We start from the raw sequence: 24079 nt of genomic DNA, 5'->3' as shown, positions 1-24079 counted from the left end.
AAAGCCTGAGAGTAGACAAAAGTGGGGAGACCAATCCACAAACTGTTGGAATAGTCCAGATTTTAGATGATGATGGCTTAGACCAGAGAGATAGCATTGTCAATGAAGAAAAGGAAGAATTTTTGAGAGATGTTACAAAGTTCAAAACAACAGGACTTGGCAGCCAGAGAGAGAGAGAGTGGAGTCAAAGATGGTATCTAGATTGTGAGCCTGGATGACCAACCTTAACAGTAATCAGAAAGTCCAAAAGATGGAGAGGAACGATTTGGAGGGAAAGATGAGTTTTTCTTTTGGATCATATGAATTTCAAATATGACTGTCGGGAGGGGGGGAGGGGAGGATTTTGGAAAGATGGTGGAATAGGTTGGTAAATTTCAAGTTATCCCAATTTCTCCCACAAATAGAATAAATTTGCATCTCAGGGTGAACATGGATTGTTGAAAAATCTACAGGACTTGGGACAGAACAGGGGTCCTCCTTATACTACTCTAGATATGAAGAAAGACCCCAGGCCATGGATTAACATGTCTGAAGGGTAAACACCTCTCTGTTAGCTTCAAAGAAATGTCTAGTGGGGACTCTTTGGGCTTGCTGGGTGTGGCTGGAGCCTCTGCTGGAGCCACAGAGACTTTCACTTCCCAGACTATTTGTCGAATTGGGGTCTGAGTCTGGGAGGATTGAGTAAACCTCATCTGATTAGGAACGCCAGGCCCAGTTGTGTTGCTGGGCAAGAAGAAACCAGAACCAGCTGAGTGCAGAAGCAAGGCAGGGACACTACTAGCTACTGGTACTTGCTCTGTGGTTTGCCCCACAATTAGAGGTACTTACACTAATATCTCTTATTTTTAAAAATGTACTGGCAAAGAAAAACTATCCCCACCATTGAAACATATTATGGGAACAGGGAAGACAGGGTTCAATGGAATGGCTCCCTCCCAAAAGAGAATTTATAGAAGAATTCAAAAAAGAATTTTAAAAAATCAAATGAGAGACATTGAGGAAAAAATAAAAACCACCCAAGAAAAACCAAGAAGATTTTGAAAAAAAAGCTAACCAACTAGAAAAGGGGTACCGAGTTTTAAAGATGAAAATAATTTTTTGATAATTTGAATTGGGCAAGGGGAAACCAATGAAGCTATGAGAAACCAAGAAATAACAAAACAAATTATAAAGAATGAGAAAATAGAATGGAATGTGGAACATCTTATAAGGAAAATGACAGATCTGGAGAACAGAAAAAGAGAAGAAAATAAAAGAATTGGACTGCCAGAAAGTTGTGACCAAAAAGAGAACCTTGACACAATAATCCAACAAAATTGTCCTGGAGTGATAGAACTTGAGAGGAAAACAGAAGTAGAAAAAATCTACCTTTGTGGAAAACACTCAGGAATATTATTGCCAAATTTTGAAATCCTAGATCAAAGAGAAAATTTTGCAAGCAAAAGGAAAAAAAAACCCAAAACAAAACAATTCAAATATGCTGGGGCTACAACTGGAATTGTATAAGACTTATCTGTAGTCACAGTAATAGACGGCAGATCCTAGCTACTAACAAAAGAACTAGGTCTACAGCCAAAAATATCACATGTAGCAAAATTATAATTTTGAATGAGAAAAAAATGGACATTCAATGAACTTGCAGATTTTCAGGACTTTCTATCAACTAAACAGAAGTGAAAGTCTCTGTGGCTCCAGTTAATATCAACTTAACAGAAAATTTAACATATAAGAGCCAATATCAAAGATAAATTTTGAGGAACTCAACATGGACAAACTGTTTAAACTCAGACAAATTTTTTTTTTACATGAGAAATGTATATTATTATGTTTAAGATTTGCCTCAATTATAGGGTGGCTCAAAAGAAAGATTGACAGAGTTAAGGTAGAAATAGTGATCATGTTATACAAATAAAATGCAGAGAAAGAATAGACACAGGGGTATTAGAGTGGGGAGGAGGATTCATAATTCTGAATACCTACTCGCATTGGAAATAGGTTCAATAGGCATCACTACATATACCATGAAGGGTATAGCACCCTTCAAAATATATTAAAAAAAATAAGGAGGGATGGATAGGCAGATGGGTAAGCAAAAAAGGGTGAGGGAAGAAGATAAGAGAAGAATCCTTGGATGAGGGGAGATGAAGTAATAGCAAGGCAAATTATAGAGCAGGATTTAATTTAAGGGTCAACAAAAATAGGAAAGACTGTTATTGGTATGTGTGTGTGCGCATGTATGTATATATCTACATATGTATACATAAATACATCTCTTTTTTAAACTGTAACTTGCTTGGGGTGGGAGAGAGATGAAAAGGGAATAAAGAATAAAGTAAATAAAGTGAACAGAGAACCAAAGAATATTTTACAAGGAGGTAAAGAAAAAAATGGACATTCATGAATATAATTTCTTCTACTATTGTATATACTTTCTTGATCTGATAATTTGTTGTTATATATTTTGAATCCTCCCTGATGTCATATGCTGGGCATATGACAATGTTCTTTTTTGTTTTATTTTGCTTTGTATTCCTTTTCTGTTTTTTTTTCCCCCTACTCTCTTTTTTCAAATAAAATAAATTTTAAAAGAAAAAAAAAGATGTCACTAAGACATCCATTTCTGACTATTTAATAGGTAGATGGAGACCTAGAAGAGAGATTAGAGCTGATTGGTTTTGAGAGTCATCAGCATACAGATGATAATTGAAACAAGGAGAACTATGAGGTTACCAAGTGAAACAGTATAGAGGAAATTAGCACAGAGCCTGAGTGGACATCTATTGTTAGTTTGCCTGATGTGGAAGAAAATGCAGCAAAGGAGACTAAAAAAGTGGTCAGACAGGTAGGAAGAGAACCAGGAGATAGCATGCCATGGAAATCTAGATGAGACTTTTAAAGAGAAGATGATAATTAATAGTGTCAAGAGCTACAGAGAGGTCGAGAGAGATGAGGATTGAAAAAAAGCCTTTTTTTTTTTTTTTTTTGCAAGTTCAGAGATCATTGGAGAAAACAGCTTTGTTTGAATAGTGTAAATATTTTAAAAGAAAGTGAGAAGGGAAAGAAGTATATTGTATATTTATTGTAGACAATTTGCTCAAAGGCTTCAGCCACAGAAAGAAGAAGAAATAGGGAAGAGCTATCCACATGAGAGTTGGTGGGAATGGGCAGATCATCGTTCAGATTAAGATTTTCTTTCTTTTTAAGAATTTGGTTAAATAGTATATTATTTTTCCAATTATATATGAAAATGGATTTCAACTTTCATTTTTCTAACATTTTGAGTTACATTTTTTCCCTCTCTCCCTCCCTTATTTCTTCCCTCTCCCACACTAGCAAACAATCTAATATATGGAGGGGAAATCAGAACAAAAGGGATAAACCATGAGAAAGAAAAAAGAGAGGGAAAAAAAGGTGAAAATAGTATGCTTTAATTCACATTCAGTTTTCATAGTTCTTTCTCTGGATGCAGATGGCATTTTTCTATCCAATCTTTATTGGGATTGTCTTGAATTACTGAATTTCTGAGAAAAGCTAAGTCTATCGTAGTTGCTGCTTACTGTTTTTGTGTGTACTGTTTTCCTGGTTTTGCGCAACTTATTCGACATCAGTTCATGTAAGTCTTTCCAGGTTTTTCTGAAATTAGCCTGTTCATCATTTCTTATAGAACAATAATATTCCATTATATCTATATACCATAACATATTCCCTAGTAGATGGGCATCCACTCATTTTCCATTTCCTATTTCCTTGCTGTAATATTCCGACTAGCTTTCTGAAGGTCCTCGAATAGGCCTTGGATTCAGCAGAATAGTCACCATATAGTCAGGGATATAGAATAATCAGGGATAAAGTCCAAAGTCTTTATTATACTTCACAGTCTCCTTCACCTGAGGCTGGGCTAGCTTCTGGAGGTCCTCCAGAATGAATCTTGGTTTCAGTGGAGGAATGTAGGAGGCAGGAGAGCTACCAGGATGGTGGTTAAGTCTTCTCTGTCTGAGACTGAGTTTGTCCCCAGTTTATATACCTGATTACAACCACATCATTACAGTATATTGAGTATAAACCAATAATTATATCACTAGGGGACCATTATTTGTTGTAAGATTAAATCAATCATACTGAATTAGAGAACTACTAATCACCATCCTAAACTAGATAATCATTGTATTATCAATTCCACTGAGTTAACACCTTTCTAGCCCATTACATCTCCCACTTTCTTTTGTTTTTTGAACATAGGTGGTCACACCTTCCCTGACTTCTCAGGGAGGGAGATGAAAACACCAAAGGAAATGGAGAGTCAAACCAGATTTTGTTAGCGGTTTTCTCACTTGAAACAGGTATACATAAATCCATCGGCATGGGAGGTATTACACAAGCACATAGTAATATAATACAGGCTAGTAGTGATGGCTCTCCCCATGGTCGCAACAGGCTCAATGTGGCATAATAAACATGAATTATACATGCAAGTAGTGATATAACAAATATGATTCAACATGGTATTGTAAATGATTTCCATAAGTCCTAGAAGGAGGATATATAAATAACAATCATACATACACTTCTTTCAGCAGCCAAGAGATAGTTCAAAATCAATCTATTGTCCATTACTTCATGTGTCAGGAAATCCAATGATTCCTGTAAGTTTTAAAGTCCTGCAACAGTTTTATCAACAATTTTTCATCTCAGGGAATCCAATGATTCCTGTGGGTTTTAAAGTTCTGTACAGTCTTATCAACAATTTTTGATGTTTATGAGTCAATTGTCAAAAACATTATATTAACAGTCATGTTTTTTCAGTAGTCAGAGATGGAATGACCCGATGTTTCTTGAGTTTTCTCCTTTGTTTCGAGATTTTTCTCTTTTTTCTGTATCTCTCCGATGGACAAGGCAAATATGACTTGTTAGCATCCATCTGATTCCTTCTCCATCTGTAGAGGTAAAAGCAAACCCTCTTTCCCAAGCAGTTAACTTATCTAGTCCCTTTCATTCACCACTTTCTGGATCTCTCCACATCACCTGGTGATTATATTGGAGCTGCTGGCACTGGACACTGCCCTTCTGTTGGGTTATAAAACCTGTATTCTCCCCAATTGTAATCCCTTTCTTCCATCAGATTGCTTTTTGGCTGATTGATCATGTCTGAATATTGAACTTCTAAAGACTCTCTGGGTGTAACCTTGGCTGCCATCATGTTCCACCTGTTTTTTGCCTGGGGCCCTAGAGGTGGGCCCCGCCTCTCATTTCTCTGAGTCAATCTTCATTTTGATGTCCACTGGAGCCCTGGAGCTGGGCCTCGATTTCCATTTTCCTGAGTCAATCTATATTCTGATGCCCAATGGAAGCCTCTGTTGCCTTTTTGGACATGGGGTTTTGAGTCTTGTTCTCCATCTCTGTTTTCTCCCTCTATCTCTATGCCAACATTGAGCTCTCAGATGCCCTACTTTATCACATTGAAAGCATTGACGAATGCCCTTGCTGAAAGGGATCCTGTCTTCCCATGTTCTGTATCATAGCCTGGGTATAAAAGGCATTTGTGCCCACTGTGGCACAGTGTCTTATGATCTCCTCTAAAGGAGCAACTTTGTGTAGTCCTAGTATAATTCTTCTATAAACCTCATTAGCATTTTCTCTAGCAAGTTGTTTTATCATTATTTCTGTTGCTGCATTTTCACCAATAGTTCATATGACAGCTGTCAGCAGATGGCCCACGAAATCAGGAAAGGGTTCATTTGGACCTTGTGCTATTTTCGTGAAGGCTTCCCCTCTATCTTGTTTTCCTGGGAGGGTGCCCCATCCTTTGATAGCATCGATTTGCTGATATGTTGTCAAAAATCTGTGCTAAAGTGTTTGCATAATGACCTATACCTGGTAGTTGATCAAAGGTGATTGGTATATTAACTCCAGTTTGCCTGTTTCATTGGTGTTGTATTCTACAGAGTTCACTATATTCTGAAAGCCACAAGTTTTGTCCAGGTCCTAAACATGTCCTTGCTATGGATTTCCAATTACTAGATGTTAAAATTTCAAAAGCCAAATTCTCTTAATACTATCTTAACATAAGACGATGTAGCCCCATAAAGAGTCCAACTCTTTTTCATATCTTTGATAATTTCCAGATCAAAAGGAGTGTATCTTCTCCTGACTACAAGGTATGCTTTTATTCTTAAATTGAATATATCCTGTCATTTTTTAGCTTTAACTAGTGCTTTTTGGAATCTTGTCATAGGGGGTGGACAAAGCTGCTTCATGGGTGGTGCTGATTGTGTCACTGTTCTCCCCGCACAAAGGGAAAATTAAGAGAGGAGGGTCATGAGATGGGGAATGCCCTAATGTCTCTTGCTGTGAAGCACCATATTCCTTAATTTCATCAGCACTGTACTTAACTCCTTTCTTGTCTAATTCTTCATACTTTTCAGCTACTTTATCAGTACCATCCCCCTCTTCCTCTTTCTTCTTTTTTCCTTATTTTAATACTTATATAATTCCTTAAAGCCAATTATATTGTGTTATATATATACACACATACATACACAGAGAGAGAGAGTGAGAGAAAGAGGAGAAAGAGAATGTTTCCTTAGGCCTTGATATTCAATTAGTTGCTCTCCTACTACTTTCCACTTATCTGGCTCTAATTTTTCTTCCTTAGAGAACCAAGGAGACATGTACTGTAAAGTTTCTAAGAATTCATTGATCTGCTTCCAAGTTACAATCAAAGCTTGGTTTTTTATTAGCTTAACCATGTATTCTACACTCTTCCCTTGGGTTAGGGAAGGTTCTTTTCTAAGCATTTGTCCCATTTCAGCTGAAACATTAGTTTAACCCTTACCAAAGTTTCTTGCTTGTCTATTTTTGTACTCACCCTATTTCCAGATCACAGGAACTTCTCCACTGAACTCATGATCTTATCATTTGGATGTAAGTCCTTACCCCATGTTGGGTGCCAAAATGTAATGTTACAGCTGGTTTTCTAGAGATCTGGGGACCAGCCTTGGTCTCAGCAGAATAACAACCATGAGAATGGTCAGGAATAGAGTCCAAAGTCTTTATTGTCTCCTTTAGTCTCCCAGTTTGAACCAGTATCTTCCGAAGTACAGGAGACAGGAGAGCCCCCAAGAGTCTGACAAAGATGGAATGTCTGTGGCTGAGTTTGTCCCCAGTATAAATGCCCTATTAAAATTACATCAACTATAGAACTATTACATCATCATGCTTAGTACTAAGTATATGTAAACTAGATCACCATTGTCTCATCAATTCCACTGAGTTAGCACCTTGTTGTAGGATTAAATCAATCATACTGAGCCCTAAGTAGTTTTCTCCAGACTTCTGGCCCGTTATACCTTGCCACTACTAAAAGAGCAGCTACAAACATTTTTGCACATGTGAGTCCTTTTCCCTGTTTTATGATTTCTTTGAAATGTAGACCCAGTAAAGACACTGCTGAATCAAAGGGTATGCCCAGTTTGATAGTCCTTTGGGCATAGTACCAAATTTCTCTCCAGAATGGCTGGATCAGTTCACAACTCCACCACCAATGCATTAGTGTCTTTTTCCCACATCCTTTCCAATATTTTTCATTATAAGATATTCTTTCAAAAGCAAAAACATTAACCCCTATCCTCCAATTTGTAAAATATGTTAAATATTTTTTAAATGTTAAAAAAATAAATCCATATTTATTTTATTGTTTTTAAGTCCTCTGTATTTCTTTTTTTAAAAAGTTACAATACCCCCCCCCCCAACTTCTTAGAAATATTTTATTATCAAGATAATCTAAAATATACCTCAGGAGAAGGATTTCTACTCTAAAATTGGTTTCTTTAAATTTTGCCAATAATATGATATAAAATGTATAAATATTTTTGTATACACTGACCTAAAATACCTCTATCTTGTTAAATATCCAAATAAAGTTTTTGTATCTAAACATATTTAGATTACAAGCAATATTCTCTGTTGGCCTTGAGTAAGTTTAAAAGAAGACTTTCATTGAATTTGAATTTAAATCCATGTGCCCGAACTGGAAAAGAATGAGGCATTTCAGCAGAGACAGATTTGGGGTATTTATATTTTATTTGTACTTTTACTCTTTTGAATAAACTATATTGGTTGCTGGACTTCATTTTGGGGGGATTTGTTTATTTTATTCCCTACAATAATGAGCCATAGAATCAAAGCACTTAAGAAGAAAAAGACTCAAAGAGGTCCATTACATTAACTTTGGTTATTAATGTATCATTGTTGATTGTTAAGTCAGTTCAACTAAAGAGACATTCATTATTAAGATTCATGTTGTATAAAATATTCTCCTTCAGTCCTCATAGAGTTGATCCTTTTAATATCTGAATGTTTCATAAACTTTATTAGTCAGATACAGTAGTACTTATGTAAATTACAACTAGAACTCATTTTGGATAATATCAGTATTAGCTAGGATACACGCGCACACACACACACACACACACACGCACATGCACATACATACACAGATAAGTATATACATTTATATTTTCTAGTTCCACTTAGCTAAGAAGTCTTTTTTCCCTCTTTTATTTGTTTTTTTTTTAGGCAAACAAGCCGAAGGTCTACTTGCTAGCCAATTAATAGAATGACTAAGACACTTTAGGGGCTGATATTTGAAGGTCTCCAATGGTGTTCACATATGTTGATTTCAAATTCTAAAATTTATATTTAATCTTTAAATTTAAACATTAACTATAAGTTCTGACTGTTAATAAACCTATTAATTTTTACATGGCATTGATTTGGCCTGGCTAGTAGGCAAAACCTTACTTTTCTTTTTTCAAATGATTAGAATTACTTATGTTTTAGGGAGTATTACTTTTATTTCTTTCCTTTTTTATTGTTTTCTTTTTTCTAGTTATACATGCACATTAATTTTTAAAAATTAGCTCTTTACATTAACTTTTTAGTACACATTTCTTTGTGAATCATGTTGGGAAAGAAAAGTCAGAACAAAAGAGAAAAATCATGAGACAAAAAAACAGGAAAAAGAAAAAAAAAAGTAAACATAGCATGTATTGATTTACATTCAGTCTCCATACACTTATTTCTAAATTGAATATGAGTTAAGGTGGCTAAAATTATCAGTTAGCTGATGTTGACATTCAACATAGTTTAATTTGTTTTGCAGTAATGTTTATATGGTACTATATTTGTTTGTTACAGATCTAGACATAAAATTCAACTAAAGCAGGACTTAATGGAGAGAAGTTGTTTAAATTTCATTTATTGATTGAGCTTAATTGTTTTTTTTATATCATAGTGGTTTCATAATATATTTCCTCACTGACCCTTCCTGTAATAAGGAAAAATAATTAAATCCTACCTGACAAAACATTTCTGACAGTGCACTGTGCAATTCACTTAACCTGTCTCCATCTCAATTGCGCTAATTTGTAAAATGGGAAAAACAGTAGCCCCTAACTTACAGAGTTTATTGTATCAAGTGAGGTAATTATGTGTAAAGCTCACTGTAAACTTTAAGGTACAATGTAAATGTTAGCTGTAATTAACATTAATAACAATAAATTTTTAATTGAATTAGGACAACTCAATTAATGAGGCAGCTAAGTGGGTAGAGCACTGACCCTGGCGTCAAAAGGATCTGAATTCAGATTTAGCCTCAGATTGGGCAAGTCACTTATCCCTGACTGCTTGAAAGAAAAGAAAACAATCCGTTAACAATAAAAGTTAGACCCGAAATAATTTATTTTCTGGCAAGTTTTAAAGTCTTTTAATAATCACTATGGCTAGATTATATTGAGTATAAATGCACTTAATACAAGCAAGCCAATTTTACATCATCTGGCAAATAAGCTCCTAAAAAACAGTTTGGTGCAGAGGAAAATGCACTGGCTTGTGCACTTGACTTCTTGAACACTGGCCATATCCTTAGACTTCACTTTGACCACATATTTAAACCATGTACAAATCATATTAAGCTTTAGAAGTCAGCCCAGTCAGCTTCTCATAATGAAATTCTGAAGTCACAAAAGAGATATATCCAGTGAAGTAGAAAAGGAAGGATTGCCTAAATACATCAGTGTAGATGCACAGGGAATTCAACAGCCAAATGAGATTTTTAAAGACTTATGGCCAAAGATAGAAACAAGGGACAGGTGATAGGGTGAGAACAGAAATATGGGAAAGTTCTGTAAGAGCAGCAAGAGGATTCAAACTGAGCTGAGGCTGATGAGCAAAGCTGAGGGCAGCAACATGAGCTGGGGGAAACAGGGAAATTTAAAGAAAGGATAAATTCAATATTCAAGTCAGTTCAACAAGCATCTATTAAGTGTCTCCTACCTACTGTGCTAAGCACAGGGCATACAAAGAAAAGCAAAAACTAATCGATGTTCTCCAGCTCACAGTCCAATAGGGGAAACAGCAAGAGGTTGATGAGGTTTAGGTTTGGGGAACCAAAATGAAATTAGGGTTTCTTGTGGTCAGGAAGTTAAATGATAAGGTCCAGTGGCAGGTCTGGGGATCAGGGAACCAAATGGAGAGGTTTGGCTTCCCTGCAACCCCTTGGGATTCGGCGCGAGCATAGGGAGTTTTGGGGACTCCCTTCTGATGGCACAGAGATTCTCTGTGAAAGAATTTACAGACCTGAAAACCTAGTTTGATAAAAGAGGTTTATCATGGGGTTTGGAAGTGAGGTTAGAAATCCTGACAGACATAAAGTCTGGTTAGGAAATAGGTGAGGATAAAGAGAAGGTGGAATTCCTCTATTTTTGTACGCCTGCATTTTTGATTTCCTTCACAAGCTAATAGTATACTATTTCAAAGTCTGATTCTTTTTATACAGCAAAATAACTGTTAGGACATATATGCTTTAACATACTTAACATGTATTGGTCAACCTGCCATCTGGGAGAGGGGATGGGGGGAAGGAGGGGAAAAAATTGGAATTTTTGTTTGGCAATTGTCAATACTGTAAAATTACCCATGCATATAACTTGTAAATAAAAAGTTATAAAAAAAAAAAAAAGAATTGGACAAAAAAATTAAATAAAGAGAATGTGACACTGGAAAGAGTATTCCAGTGGACAGAGCCTCCTTGGTGTGCCAAGCATGGAGCTGGCATGTTTGGAACCTCTGCAAAGAGAGGGTTTTAGTTTAGCTCTTTTATAATGGAAGCTTTGGCTAAAAGCTGAAGGGGGCTTGTGGGTGGAGTCCCAAGTTGGCTCATCGCTAGGTGTCAGCTTGAGCTGGAATTTGAAATGAATTGATTGAGTTTCAGGACTGAGCTGACCCCACCCAGATAACAAGGATGAAACTTTTTTCCCTCGGAGCAGGATTCCTCACTGAGGCAGAGTTGAAGGAGATTTTCTCCTTTAAGGATTTTCAGAATTTCTGGGTCCCCTCTTCAAGGTGACAATAATGTACAAGGGAGACAAGGCAGAAGGGCTCTGTTTTTATTTTGCTTGTGTTTTCTCAGCCAAAGGCAATCATCTTTGGATTGCCAAGGAAAGAGAGCTAGAACTGCCCTAAATGGGTACCAGGCAATAAACTGATCAACAGTTTATTAAGTATGATGTGCTAACCCCTGGGGATGCAAAGGCAGAAGCAAAAACAGTCCCTGAGCTTACCTTCTAAAAGAGGATGACAACATGTAAATGTAACTATGGTGTATAAAAATATTGCTAGAGAGGGGATAGGTCTTCATCATCCTTTCCTCCTTACCTCTTTTTGTCTCTGGAGCCCCAAAGCTTTCATCAGCCTCACCCTGTTACTGTAATTGAGTAATTTTTAGCCCAGGGGAAATGTAATGGCCTTTCTGGCCCACTTTGTTTCCTACCTTTGCTTCTTTAAGGAATTTATATCAAATCAAAAGGAGTACAACCACAGTTGTTCAGATAAAAGATTTATTTAGTGTTCACCACTGCCTCCTGTGCTAAGGCTGGGAATACAAACACAGGAAGATAAGATGCTCCCTGCTCTCAAGAAGCTTACATTATAATAGGGGAAAAGTCAAACATAAAAGGGTGGTAGGAAGGGCTCGTTGGTGAGGAGGTGGAGCAATACAAAAACTGAGGGGAGCTAGGAGTGAAATAAACAATTGTGGGCTCCCATCAGGGTAGAGATCTAGGCCAGGGACTCACCAATTATGAGGGCAAACTCGGGTGAGGAAACATCTCCAGGCAAACTAGTTTGCTGTTGAGGAAGTGGTGAGCATCCAGTTAAGATGATTCCTAACATTTTGGGCAAAGATTTAGCTCTCTGCCTTACTTTACATTTATATTTATCTCTAGTTAACTCCCAGCCTCTTTGTCATTCAGTTTCCTGGTATGGCACTGGTATGCTATCTGAGTTTCACAGGTCTACAACAATGAGATCAACACAATGGTTCTGTAGATTTTTAGTTTGGTAGGTAGCCTAGCATCTTTTCTCTCCCTCACTTACCAAAAAAAAAAAAAAAAAAAAAAAAAAAAAACCAACAAAAAACAAAAACAAAAATAAAAAAACAGCAGGAAAAGATAGAGAGATTCTATTTAAAATAACTGCATAGCATATAGAATATTTGGAAGTCTGCCCCAAGATAAACCTGTCAAGACAAACTCATGAACTCAATCACAAAACACTGTTCACACAAAGTCAAATCCAGATAGAGAAATAATTGCTCATGGGTAGGCTGTACACTAAAAATAAAAATGACAATTTTGTCTGAATTGATTTACTCATTTAGTGCCATATCAAATAACCAAAGAATTATTTTATAGAAAAAATAACAAAATTTATCTAGAATAATAAAAAATCAAGATTATCAAGGAAATCATTTTTTTTAAATATGAAGGAAGGTAATCTAGCAGTACCAGATTTTAAACTTTATTGTAAAGTGATAATCATCAAAACAATTTAGTACTATCTAAGAAATAGGATGATGGATCAGTGGAATAGATTAGATACATAATATACAATAGTAGATGATCATAGTAATCTAGTATTTGATAAATCCAAAAAGCCAAACTTTGGGGGTAAAAATTCAATGTTTGAAAAATTGCTGGGAAAACTACAAGGCAGTTTGGCAGAAAATAGGGGAGCATGAGAAGGAAAGAGTTTATGATCAAACAAAAGACAGAGGAAAAATAGTGAATGCATTTTAATAACATGAAATTTAAAAGGTTTTACACATTCAAAACCAATGCAGCTAAAATTAGAAGGAAAGCAAGAAAATGTGTGTGTGGAAAGTATAAGTTTCTCTGAGAAAGATGTCATTTCTCAAATATATAGAAAATTGAGTCCTATTCACAAAAATAAGAGCTTATTCTTCTACTAATAAATGAGCAAAAGATATGAACTGCTGAAAGCTTTCACATGAAGAAATCAAAGCTATAGTCATGTGAAAAAAATTGACTAAGTTACTATTGATTAGAGAAATTCAGTGTAAAACAATTCTGAAGTGTGCCACCTTACACCTATCATATTGTCTTATATGAAAGAAAAGAAAAATGACAAAATGCTGTAGGGAACGTGGAAAAAATAGTATACTGATGCATTGTTGGTGGAATTGTTCTAGAGAACAATTTGGAACTATGCCCAAAGGATTAGAAAACTCTGCATATCCTTTGACTCCACAATAATACTAAATTTGTAACCTGAAGGGATCAAAGAGAAAGGAAGAGGAAGACCTACAGCTCTTTTTGTGATGGCTAAGAATTGGAAATTGAAGAGATGCCCATCAATTGAGGGACAGCTGCACAAGTTATGGTGCATTTGTGCAATTTGTGCAATTATGGTATATAATTGTTATGGAATAGTATTTAGCTTAAAAAGATTATGAGGGTGATGGTTTCAAAAAAAATCTTGGGAAGATATGAATTGATGCAAAGTTCATTGTACAGGACCAGGAGAACATTATACATAGTATCAGCAATATTGTAAGGATGATTAACTCTGAAAGACATAGCTATTCTAATAAACACAATAATCCAAGACAGTTTCAAAGGACTCATGATGAAAAAATGTAGTCTATCTCCTGAGAACTGATGAATTCTGAGTGCAAATTGAAGTATAACTCTTTTCACTTTATTTTTCTTGCAACATGGCTAATATAGAAATATGTTTTACATGATTTCACACGTATAATAGATATAAAATTGCTTGCTTTTGTCAGCCCTTCGGAGAGGGGCTTGAGAGAGGAAGATAATTTAGAATTCAAATTTAAATACATATATATTCAAAATATAATAATAATTAAAATAAATCCCTGCTCTAACGGTGCTCATAGACTAATAGGGGAGACAAATAAGATATATGCAAGAGAAACTGGAAATAACCAATAGAGGGAAAATATCAGGAAAAGCTTTCTATAGAAAGTGAGATTTTAGCTGAAACTAAAGAAAGTCGGGGAGGCCAGGAAGCAGAGATGAGGAGGGAGAGAATTGTAAGCATGGGTATTTCACAGGTAGTGAAAATGCCCGGAGTTGGAAGGTGGAGTGTTTTGTTCAAGGGATCTCAAGGAGGCCAGTGGTATTGGACTGCAGAATCAGAAAGGGAGGGGTGATGTGTAAGAAGGCAGAAAAGATACAAGGGAAACAGATTATGAAGGCACTGAATGCTAGATTTTATTTGAAATTATAAAGAGCCCCTGGAATTTATTGAATTTGGGGGTGTGTGGAAGGTGTGATATAGTCACACTTATGCTTTAGGAAAATCACTTTAATAGCCTACCAGAGAGGATGGACCGGAGTGGGGAGAGACTTAAGACAGAGTTCACTCAGAAGTAGTCGGGTAGTCCAATGTGTGAAGTCGTAAGGGCTTGAACCAGGGTGCTGGACAGAGAAAGGAAGGATAAGAGATGTCATGAAGGTAAATTGGTTACCTTGGCAATAGATTAGAAATGAGGAATGTCTTTAAAACTTTAAACCTATGATTCTCCTGGATTTAAAATGTGAGCACATTAAAATTTTATAAGCATTATTGTTTGTCTTTTAACAAGCTTCATTAGGACTGTGAAGAGATAGGAAAACAAGTTAATCCCTTTGAGAAATGGTACTGTTTTCTTTCTCTAAATTAATTGTCAGAAAGTACACACGGGTACTCTTAATTATTCCTTGCAAGTTTCTCTGGGACTCTCGGTGTTCAGGTTATGTGATAGGCCTAGAAGCTGCAGCACTTTAGTCAATATAAATGGTGGTTATCAACCATTTCCATCCCTTCAGAATTAGGCAAAACAGGACTCAGGGGAGAGGCTAATTTGCATTATTTCTGTTGCAAGAGCTAGGCATAAAGTGAAGTCGACTGATTTTTTTTTTTTTTTCAAACAAATCAGTAGGCGAGTGTATAACCCTTTCTGTGAGTTGAAACTGCAGAAGGCGCTGTATTTTTTTTAAATAACCAAACCTTTCCACTGAAAGTATTTGCATGTTTGGGGGGTTAGAAGAGAAGGAGAGATATTCTCTGCACCTGGGAAAACAGCTGCTGCATTTCACCCTAGACAGAGTGGATGATGTGCCTCTCCATTGTGTTTATGTGTGAGCATATCTATCATTTCTTATTGTTTGTGAAAGTATACTGATTGTTGTCATTCCTGGAAAAACAAGTGTCTAGGTAATCTCATTGTTTCAAAAAATGAGCTTTAAATTTACCAATGGGATCCTAATTTCATTGTAGTGACTGGGACATATTCAGATATGAACTTTATTGTTACAGGAATGTTTATGTTTGGAGTAGTTTATGTTTTGAGCAACTTAAGTGTAATACAAATGTTTCATCATTTAATTTTATTAGTTTTACATGGTTTTAAAATAATATTACATTAAGCAATGGAGGCCTAAACTGATAATGGGAATGAGATTTACATTTTATAAAAGAGGCTGTGTGGCAAATTGAAAAGAAGACTGGATTTGCCACCTGCTGTAAATAAGGCATTTGGATTATTTGATCAATAAGGTATCTTCCAATGCTAATGACCTGTGTATAAAGATCCTTTCCAGTTTCTGTATTCTCAGTTCTATGGGCTTCTCTAATTCTGACTTTCTGTGTTCTAAATCTTGTGTGTGTGTGTGTGTGTGTGTGTGTGTGTGTGTGTGTGTGTGTGTGTGTTTTAACAGAAGCTCAAATGAAATTTCCTGAGAACACATGAGGAGTGGTCTTGGGAGGGGACAATAAGGGGAACAAACTTGTTTGAAGAAACTTTCCAGAAGCAAAACAACTGCTCACTTGAAACAGAGATTTATCATCCAAATCTGAGCAGATTGCCAAGGCTATAAATAGTTTTAGCTGCAAGTAAACAGTTTCTTTCCCCCTTTGCTGTTGCTGGCCCATTGTTCAGGAGCCTGAGTAACCAAGCCAAAGAAACAGCATTTTAGCCCAAACTTGGGCTCTCTTCTATCTGTAGAAATCAAGCTCTTTTCCTGGACTGGGAGAATGTCAAGGATATAACAAAGTTGTAATGTGGCATTTGTGACCTGGAATGAAATTTGTCTTCTTTGCCCAGCTTTTTCTTTCTTCTTTTACGCCATTGCCAACTCTTGCCTGTTACAGAGCTGTTTAGATCACAAATTTTATAGATACTATAAAAAGACAGGAACACATGGCTAATTACTGAGAGGCAGATTCCATTGCCACACACTCCCTCTTTTCAAGGCCAACATGCACATGGCTGCTTCCTGAGTAGGGAGTCATTTGCTTTCAGAGCTGCCCTTAGTGATCACTGAGCATACTTCAACCTAACGAGCTAAATTTTCTGCAAGCTGTAGACATTTCAAAAGCCTCTTGAATAAGCCAAGCAAAATGTTGCCCTGAGAACAGTTTTGGACATTCCATAGTTTATTTTTAAATTTTTCCTTTTGGAAAAAATCAGACCCTCCTACATATTTTCCACTTCTGTTGCATTCATTTGCAAGAGCCCATTATATTGAGCTACTCATAAGTAGGTTATGAAGAGGCAGTGGTATAGTGGAAAGAGTACTGGATTTTTACTCAAGAGGATCTAGTTTGAATCTTTACTCTGCTCCTTACTGCTTATGTGACTTTGGACAAATGACTATTTCTCTAGGTTCCTCCCTTTCTCTTATTTAAGAAGATGGGATTGAACTAGATAATCTCTTCCATACTTGCACCATGCCTGTGTATAGTTGATACCTAATAAATATTTGTGGAATTGAGTTTAATTGAATTGAATTTCTGTGACTGCGGAATACTTCTCTTCTAGGGAAGGAACATATTTCGTGTACACACAGCCCAAGTTTGGGCTAAAATGTTGTTTCTTTGGCCGTCTCAGGAAACCGACTGGCTCAAGAAAGGTAGCAAGACAAAGCATTGTTTCCCCAACCTATCCATTGCTTGGGTGTTTCTCCTCTAGGCTCTTCTTTATTACAGCTGTCCACACCTGAATGTCCTCAATCCATCATTATTCTGTGTTGGTGATGTCTATGTGGACTGAGCTATAGGAGTCTGGGAGGGTTAGGGAGAAGGCATGGCTAGGAGCAGACAAAGTGATGAGTCTCTTGAAATTAGAAAGATAGATGAGAATAAGCCAAAGCCTCAATAATTCTTTCACAGTTGATCATTTCACATTTTTACTGTTATTGTGTGTAATGTATTTCTGGTTTTGCTTGTTTCTCTCAGCATCAATTCATGTAACTCTTTCCAGGCCTTTCTAAAGTCAGCTTGTTTATAATTTTTATGGAATATTAATATGCCATCATTTATTCAGCCAGTCCCCAATTGATAAACATCTATTAATTTTCTAATTCTTTGTTACCACAAAAAGAACTGCTACAAACATTTTTGCAAATGTGGGTCCTTTTCCCTCCTTTATGTTTCCTTAGGATTCAGATCCAGTAGTGGTACTAGTGGTACTGCTGGATAGTTCCAAATTGCTTTCCAGAATGATTGGATCATTTTACAATTCCACCAACAATGCATCAGTGTCTGTTTTCCTACATTCCTTCCAATATTTATTATTATCTTTTCCTGTCATCTTAGCCAATCTGAGTGGTGTGAACTGGTACCTCAGAGTTGTTTTAATTTGCATTTCTTTAATCAACAGTGATTGAGAACGTTTTCTCATATGATTATAGATGGCTTTAATTTCATCATCTGAAAATTGCTCATATCTTTTGTCCATTTATCAATTGGGGAATCACTTGTGTTATAAGTATCTTTGTACATTTTATATATAGTTCTTTATATATTTTAGAAATGAGTCCTTTGTCAGAAACACTGGCTGTAAAAAAATTTTTTCCCAGCTTTATGCTTCCATTTTAATTTTGTTTATGTCAGGCTTGTTTGTGTAAAACCTTTTTTAATGTAATGTAATCAAAGTTGTCTATTTTGCATTTCATTATGTTCTTCAGTTCTTCTTTGGTCATAAATTCCTCCCTTCTCCAAAGATCTTATAGGTAAACTATTCCCTTGCTTTCCAAATTTGCTTTTGATAATCCTGTCCAAATCTTAATGTTAATAAGCCTCTGATTCTTTTCTACTATTTATACAGTGAATGTTAGGCCTTAAATTTCTTCACCATAAAATATAAATAGAATAATAGTCATTGTGATGCATTTCAAAAAACACTGAATTTGAAATCAGAGGACCTGAGTTTTAAATCCTGGCTCTGGCTACTCAGTATCTCTGTGACCTTAGGCAAAAGAGTGCATTAATATGTCGAGGCCACACTTCACTCATTTGTAAAAGGAAGACTAGATCTCTTCCAAGTTGAGCTCCTAGAATCCCCAAAATAAAGCATTATTAAGATTACAAAAAATTTTCATGTATATTAACTCATTTGACCCTTAAAACTATTTGAAAGTTTTTAAACAGGTAAAAATCTTTGTTTTAAATTTCTCTGATAAGGGTTTAATATTCAATATATTAGAAACAATTAACATATATATAAATAATGTATATGTACATATATGTGTATATGTTTATGACTAATAGTAATTTCCCCAATAGATGGTCAAAGGATATGAAGAAAAAGTTTTCAAAAGAATTACAAAATTAAAACTATATTCATAACCACATGAAAAAGTGTCCCTGGCCTCAGATACTTGATACTTACTAGCTGGGTGACTCTGAGCAAGTTACTTAACCCTGATTGCCTTGCAAAAACAAAAAACAAACAAACAAAAACAAAAAAACCCCACCAAAACAATAACATCAAGATTATTTGATGATCAACTATGATAGACTTAGCTCTTCTTAGCAGTGCTGTGGTGCAAGACAATTCCAAAAAACTTGAGATGGAAAATGCCATCAGTATTAGAGAGAGAACTTTGGAGATTCAATGTAGGTCAAGGCATAGTATTTTCACCTTTTTTTATTCTCATGGTTTTTTTTTTTCTTTTGGTCTGATTTTTCTTGCACAATATGACAAATATGAAAATATATTTAAAAGGATTATACATGTAAAACCTGTATCAGATTGCTTGCTGTCTGGGAGAGAGGGAAGTAAAGAAGGGAGGGAGAAAAAATTTGGAATACAAAATCTTATAAAAACGAATGTTGAAAATTATCTTCACATGTATTTGGAAAAATAAAATACAATTAACAAAAATGACCCCAAAATGGCAATAGTCAATGTTGGAGGAATTGCAGAAAGTCACTTCCTTTGAAATGAAGTCAATTTAATATTAAGGTTTTCTTTTTACAAATTAGTTGATAGAGGAAGAACAGTTTTCTTTTCAGGGGAAGTTTTATGAATTGAGAGTTATAAAAGAAGAAAATGATGACTTTGTTTTTGTTGTTTCTTAATTTTGGTTAAGTATTGGTGCATGATTCAGAATAAAGGGAATAATTCTATCAACTGACCTGTCTGGAAACTGTTTTTATTTCCTGAAGTCCATTCAAGCTGTTGGAATGAAGGCATACTTTCCTAATTACAGAGTGAGTGCAAGACCCTTATGTTGAATATGCTTAGGAGAATACTTCCTTTGATACTTGGGAGAATTTTGCTCCATCACTAAAAATAATGTCGTCAGTGTATTTAATGCCTTTTCCCAGACATCAGAACTTTTGACTTCATGGATATTGTTCATTCTTACAACATCTTTAAGACATAGGAAAAGGGCAGCTAGATGGCACAGTGGATAGAGCTCCAGCCCTGAAGTCAGTAGACCTGAGTTCAAACATGACCTCAGACACTTAACACTTCCTAGCTGTGTGACCTTGGCAAGTTACTTAACCCCAATTGCCTCAGCCAAAAAAAAAAAAAAAAGACCTAAGAAGGTACTTTTGGTTATTTTAGGCACCATAAAACTGGTTCAGAAAGAGAATTAAATCATAGAGTTCTCCATTTTGCTAGAGCTAAAAGTTCTCCTTTATAACAGAATATAGAAATAATCCAATCCCTTCACTTTACAGATTTGAAAACTGTGCCCCAGGAAGTAGTAAATGAGTATGTTAAGGGGGACAAAGTCCAGCCAGCCCAGTGTTCTGTGGCCATCAGAGGCCCTCCAGGATGCATTGTGAAAAAGACCCCTTTCAAATGTGAACTTGGAAAATAGCTGTCATGCATAAATGTCCAAACCATTTTGGAATTCATTTATATTTTCATTTCTAAAATTGTCTTCAGCCTATATAATGCTTTGTAGAGGCCTTGTGGTTAGAGTTAAAAAATGTTGGTCTAGGAGTCATTTGTTTCAAAACTCCACTGTGTGACCCCCTGGGCAAGAGCCTCCTGATTCCCAATTCCCTCATTCTAAAGTGAGGCCAGCGGTTACAGCACCTCCTTCATATCACTGTCAGGAAAACTGGAATGAAACCTGAGCTGCTGGCCTTAAACTCCCAGTACAGTGCTGGGCCTAGCCTGTGGGCTTACTGTATATTCTGTAATGAAATTCTGTGGGAAACCAAACAACTTCATCAACTTGACAGGAAGAAGGTAATGGGGAAAACACCCTGGTCCAAAGAAAATCATTGAAATGCTACAAAGCAAACATTATAAATTAGTCATCGGGCAGTAAGAAACAAAGGGTAAGAATGCCTGGATCCCAGTGCTAGTGAAGTGAGCATAGGAAACCTTTTGTCACTGAGAGCAGTGCTGAAAATGGAAGGAAGGATGTCAGACATATGTGGCCAGCCTGGGATGAAGTTACAGCACCAAGTTCATTGTCCTGAGGAAGCGGATCTCTGCTGTGGGCTTGGAGGTGGAAGCTAGGCAAATGACTGGTTGACATCATCAGGCTGAGCATTGCATTACAACAAATGGGGACTTGCTTGGCAAGCTATGTGGGAAACTCCCACTGAAGCCTCGAAACACATTTCATTTAGGAGATAGAGAGGAGCAGCTCTCCTTACAGTTCCCTCTACGGCAGCCAAGCCATCCTTTCTCTTGTGCTGACAGCCAGAGTGGTGACCAGGATTCCTTGCTTTACATGCCTAGTTCTCAAGTGGAAATTCCCAGGGCCCAGAGAGTTTCTGTAAGTAGAATCTCAAATCCCTTCCAGAGAAAAGCAGAGGCCAAGGATAGAGATGAGCTTTCTAGAAAGAGACATAGATGGCACATTAGTAACTGAACAGCTGACTTACACATGTGATTTGTATAGGAATATATGTTTGCCCTGAAAATGATAGCCTTACTTGAAACTTCTTAAGACACTTGTGTTATCCAGATATGTTCCTGTTGGTTTTTTTCTAGAAAAAGTGGATATTTAATTTGGGGTTAAGAATATCAATAAGTTTTATAAAGTTATATGAGCACGTTTTAACTATATAGATGATATTATCTTGGTATGGTAGAAAGGATATTAGTCTGAGATATAAGGAATCTTGATTCTTAATTCTGGCTCTGCCACCAACTAGATTGATAGATTGGTGACATTAATGAAGCCACTTTAATTTTTCAGGACTTCTGTTTCTTCAACTGTAGAATTGAGAGAATGCAGATATATGCTGTTTTTAAAAGCTATAATCAATATGTTAAGACTCCTCTGAGCTCTGATAGTCTGTGTTTTGAGGACTCTTCCAGTGTCAACATTTTTTCTCTTCTAAGACTCTTTCTTTATCAGACATTTTATGGTTCTAAGAACAAATGTTGAAATAGATGGCATTTTAAATGCTATGGCATTTTAAATCCCTAAACACGGTCAGTTCTCGTTTACTTTTGCCACATGGTGTTTTCTTTGTTTCTGTAATTTACTATTTATTTTTGGCAAATAGAGCATATAAGTTCTTGGGTGGTTACCTGCTTTCAGGTGCATAAATATAAGGAACCACTTTGATACTAAAAGGGAGGTATGAAATTATTGTTGCTATAAAGCATGGGTACAATCACAGTGGATTGAAGATATATGAGATTGGATAGTTATTTTAGGATGTTGTCTCCCATTCACCATCCCTGAAAAGTAGTTTAAATATATTTCAAACTTAGGTCAGAACTTGAAAGAAATCTGGCCATAGGGAAGAAAATATTTCTGGTCCCTGAGGGGAGTTAACACTGTTTGAACTGACACAGATGCTGGGAACGAGTTTCTAGCAGTTTTTCATGTTTCATAGAGGCAAGTGAGGGAGAAAACAAGGATCAAATAAGATTTTAGGACTTTAAGTTGGGAGGGACTTTAGAATTTACCTAATCCAACCTCCTCATTTTATAGCCAAGGAAATAGAGTCCCAGAGGGGTAAGTGATTGCCCACATTCCTTTTGCTAGCAAATAGCTGAATGAGAATTCAAACCTAGGTCCTTCAACTCTGTGCCCAGTAAATTTTCCATTATATTGGCGTTCCAGTTTCTAATGTGAAGAAGAGAAAGGGAAATTATCCCAATTCAAAATATTATAATAAAAAATAAAAGTGAACCCGTCAAAGCTTGCCCTGAAGTAGGAGCCTCCAACTCCAGTTTTTTATTCAGGCAAAGGAAGAACTAGACCATAGGACTTCCAAGTCCCTTCTAGCTCTAATATTCTCTGTTCTGAGTTCTAATATCTCTAAGTTCTAGGACTATCAGGGATGTTACTAGTCTGAAAAAAAATGACTGTTCTTCGTTTCCATGAATCATTTATATTTTTCTGCATGGGGTTAAATTGAGCAGTGCTGAATTTGAGAAAAGGCTTAAATCACTGGAAATCCTAAGGCTTAAATCACTGGAAATCCTAAGGCTTAAATCACTGGAAATTTAGGGGATTTCACAACATTTTAGATCCTTATAAAGACTGGGATATGTTTTGTTTACTGATTGGGGGAAATTGTCTTTATTTCACTAGTAAATGATTAAACTTCACAATTCTTAATTTTTATTGCTGCTCTGAATGAAAAATAAATTACTACTAATAAAGAACTATAGAAATACTAGCCAGAATATATACATATGTATATTATTGTATCTGATAAAATAGCATTAATAGTAGCTCATTTTTTAAAAAGTTCTTTATGGTTGACAAAGTATTTTTTCATAACTCAGTGAGACAGATAACATAAATATTAGTCTCTCCATTCCGGCACTCTGTTTCAGCACACCCCACTATCACTATCTCTCCTTGCATTAGATTTTTCACTTTAAACCACTCCCCACCCCATCCGCCATTCATCGGGTTTGTCACCATCACAGGCTTTTTAGACATTGGTGCAGGAACATATAATAGGCTTATAGCATATGTGTAACTCCAAAGAGACTCCCAGTCTTCAGCAGTCAGATGTACTATTATAAGCAGAGGTCAACTTCAGGAGGTTGTTTATTCTTAGTAAAATAGTCATCTCTTAACTCAATAATCTCATTACTGATCTGTGACGGATGAGGCCTAGAAATGCTACTGATTTCCCATTACAAGTAGGATTTAGAGACCACTGATAGTATAATAATTGGAAGCTGAAGTCACAGTTGTAAAACTGGACCCAAAGCAGAAGTGGATCCTACCCCCATAGGCAAGAGAAACTTTGCTGGAATTATTTAAAGAAGCAACTAGCAGGTGTTACTTCCTGCATGCTTTGAAGAAATCAGTTCATTGACCCCTAAGCTCTCTGCTGTTTGTGTCTGAATGAGAGGTCAGAAGTGAAAACAAGCTGAAAACTGATCTGGACAATCTAAGACTCAACTTGCAAAGAACCATGGAATCTGAGTGTGGATCTGAGATCACTGTTCTACAGGCCTTTCAGAAAAGCCTTGGGAAAG

At 36.2% G+C, this 24079-nt stretch overlaps 1 protein-coding gene across 3 annotated transcripts in view; it reads left to right on the top strand.

The window, feature by feature from the left end:
• PKIG (cAMP-dependent protein kinase inhibitor gamma) overlaps positions 1-24079 on the top strand; it is an 85609-nt gene that overhangs the window by 32482 nt on the left and 29048 nt on the right. The window contains exon 1 of one of the 3 annotated variants that reach the window (XM_051976500.1): positions 21237-21395. The exons of the other annotated variants lie outside the window; for them this stretch is intronic. The gene's annotated coding sequence lies outside the window, so the exon portion shown is untranslated. Of the gene's footprint in view, positions 1-21236; positions 21396-24079 lie in introns of those variants that run through there. 3 annotated transcript variants of the gene reach the window in all.

The sequence above is a fragment of the Antechinus flavipes genome, chromosome 2 (genome assembly GCF_016432865.1).
Source record: "Antechinus flavipes isolate AdamAnt ecotype Samford, QLD, Australia chromosome 2, AdamAnt_v2, whole genome shotgun sequence".
In the NCBI taxonomy this organism is placed as follows: Eukaryota; Metazoa; Chordata; class Mammalia; order Dasyuromorphia; family Dasyuridae; genus Antechinus; species Antechinus flavipes.
The sequence above is the reverse complement of the archived record's forward strand: the minus strand, read 5'-3'. Positions and strand labels throughout refer to the sequence as shown.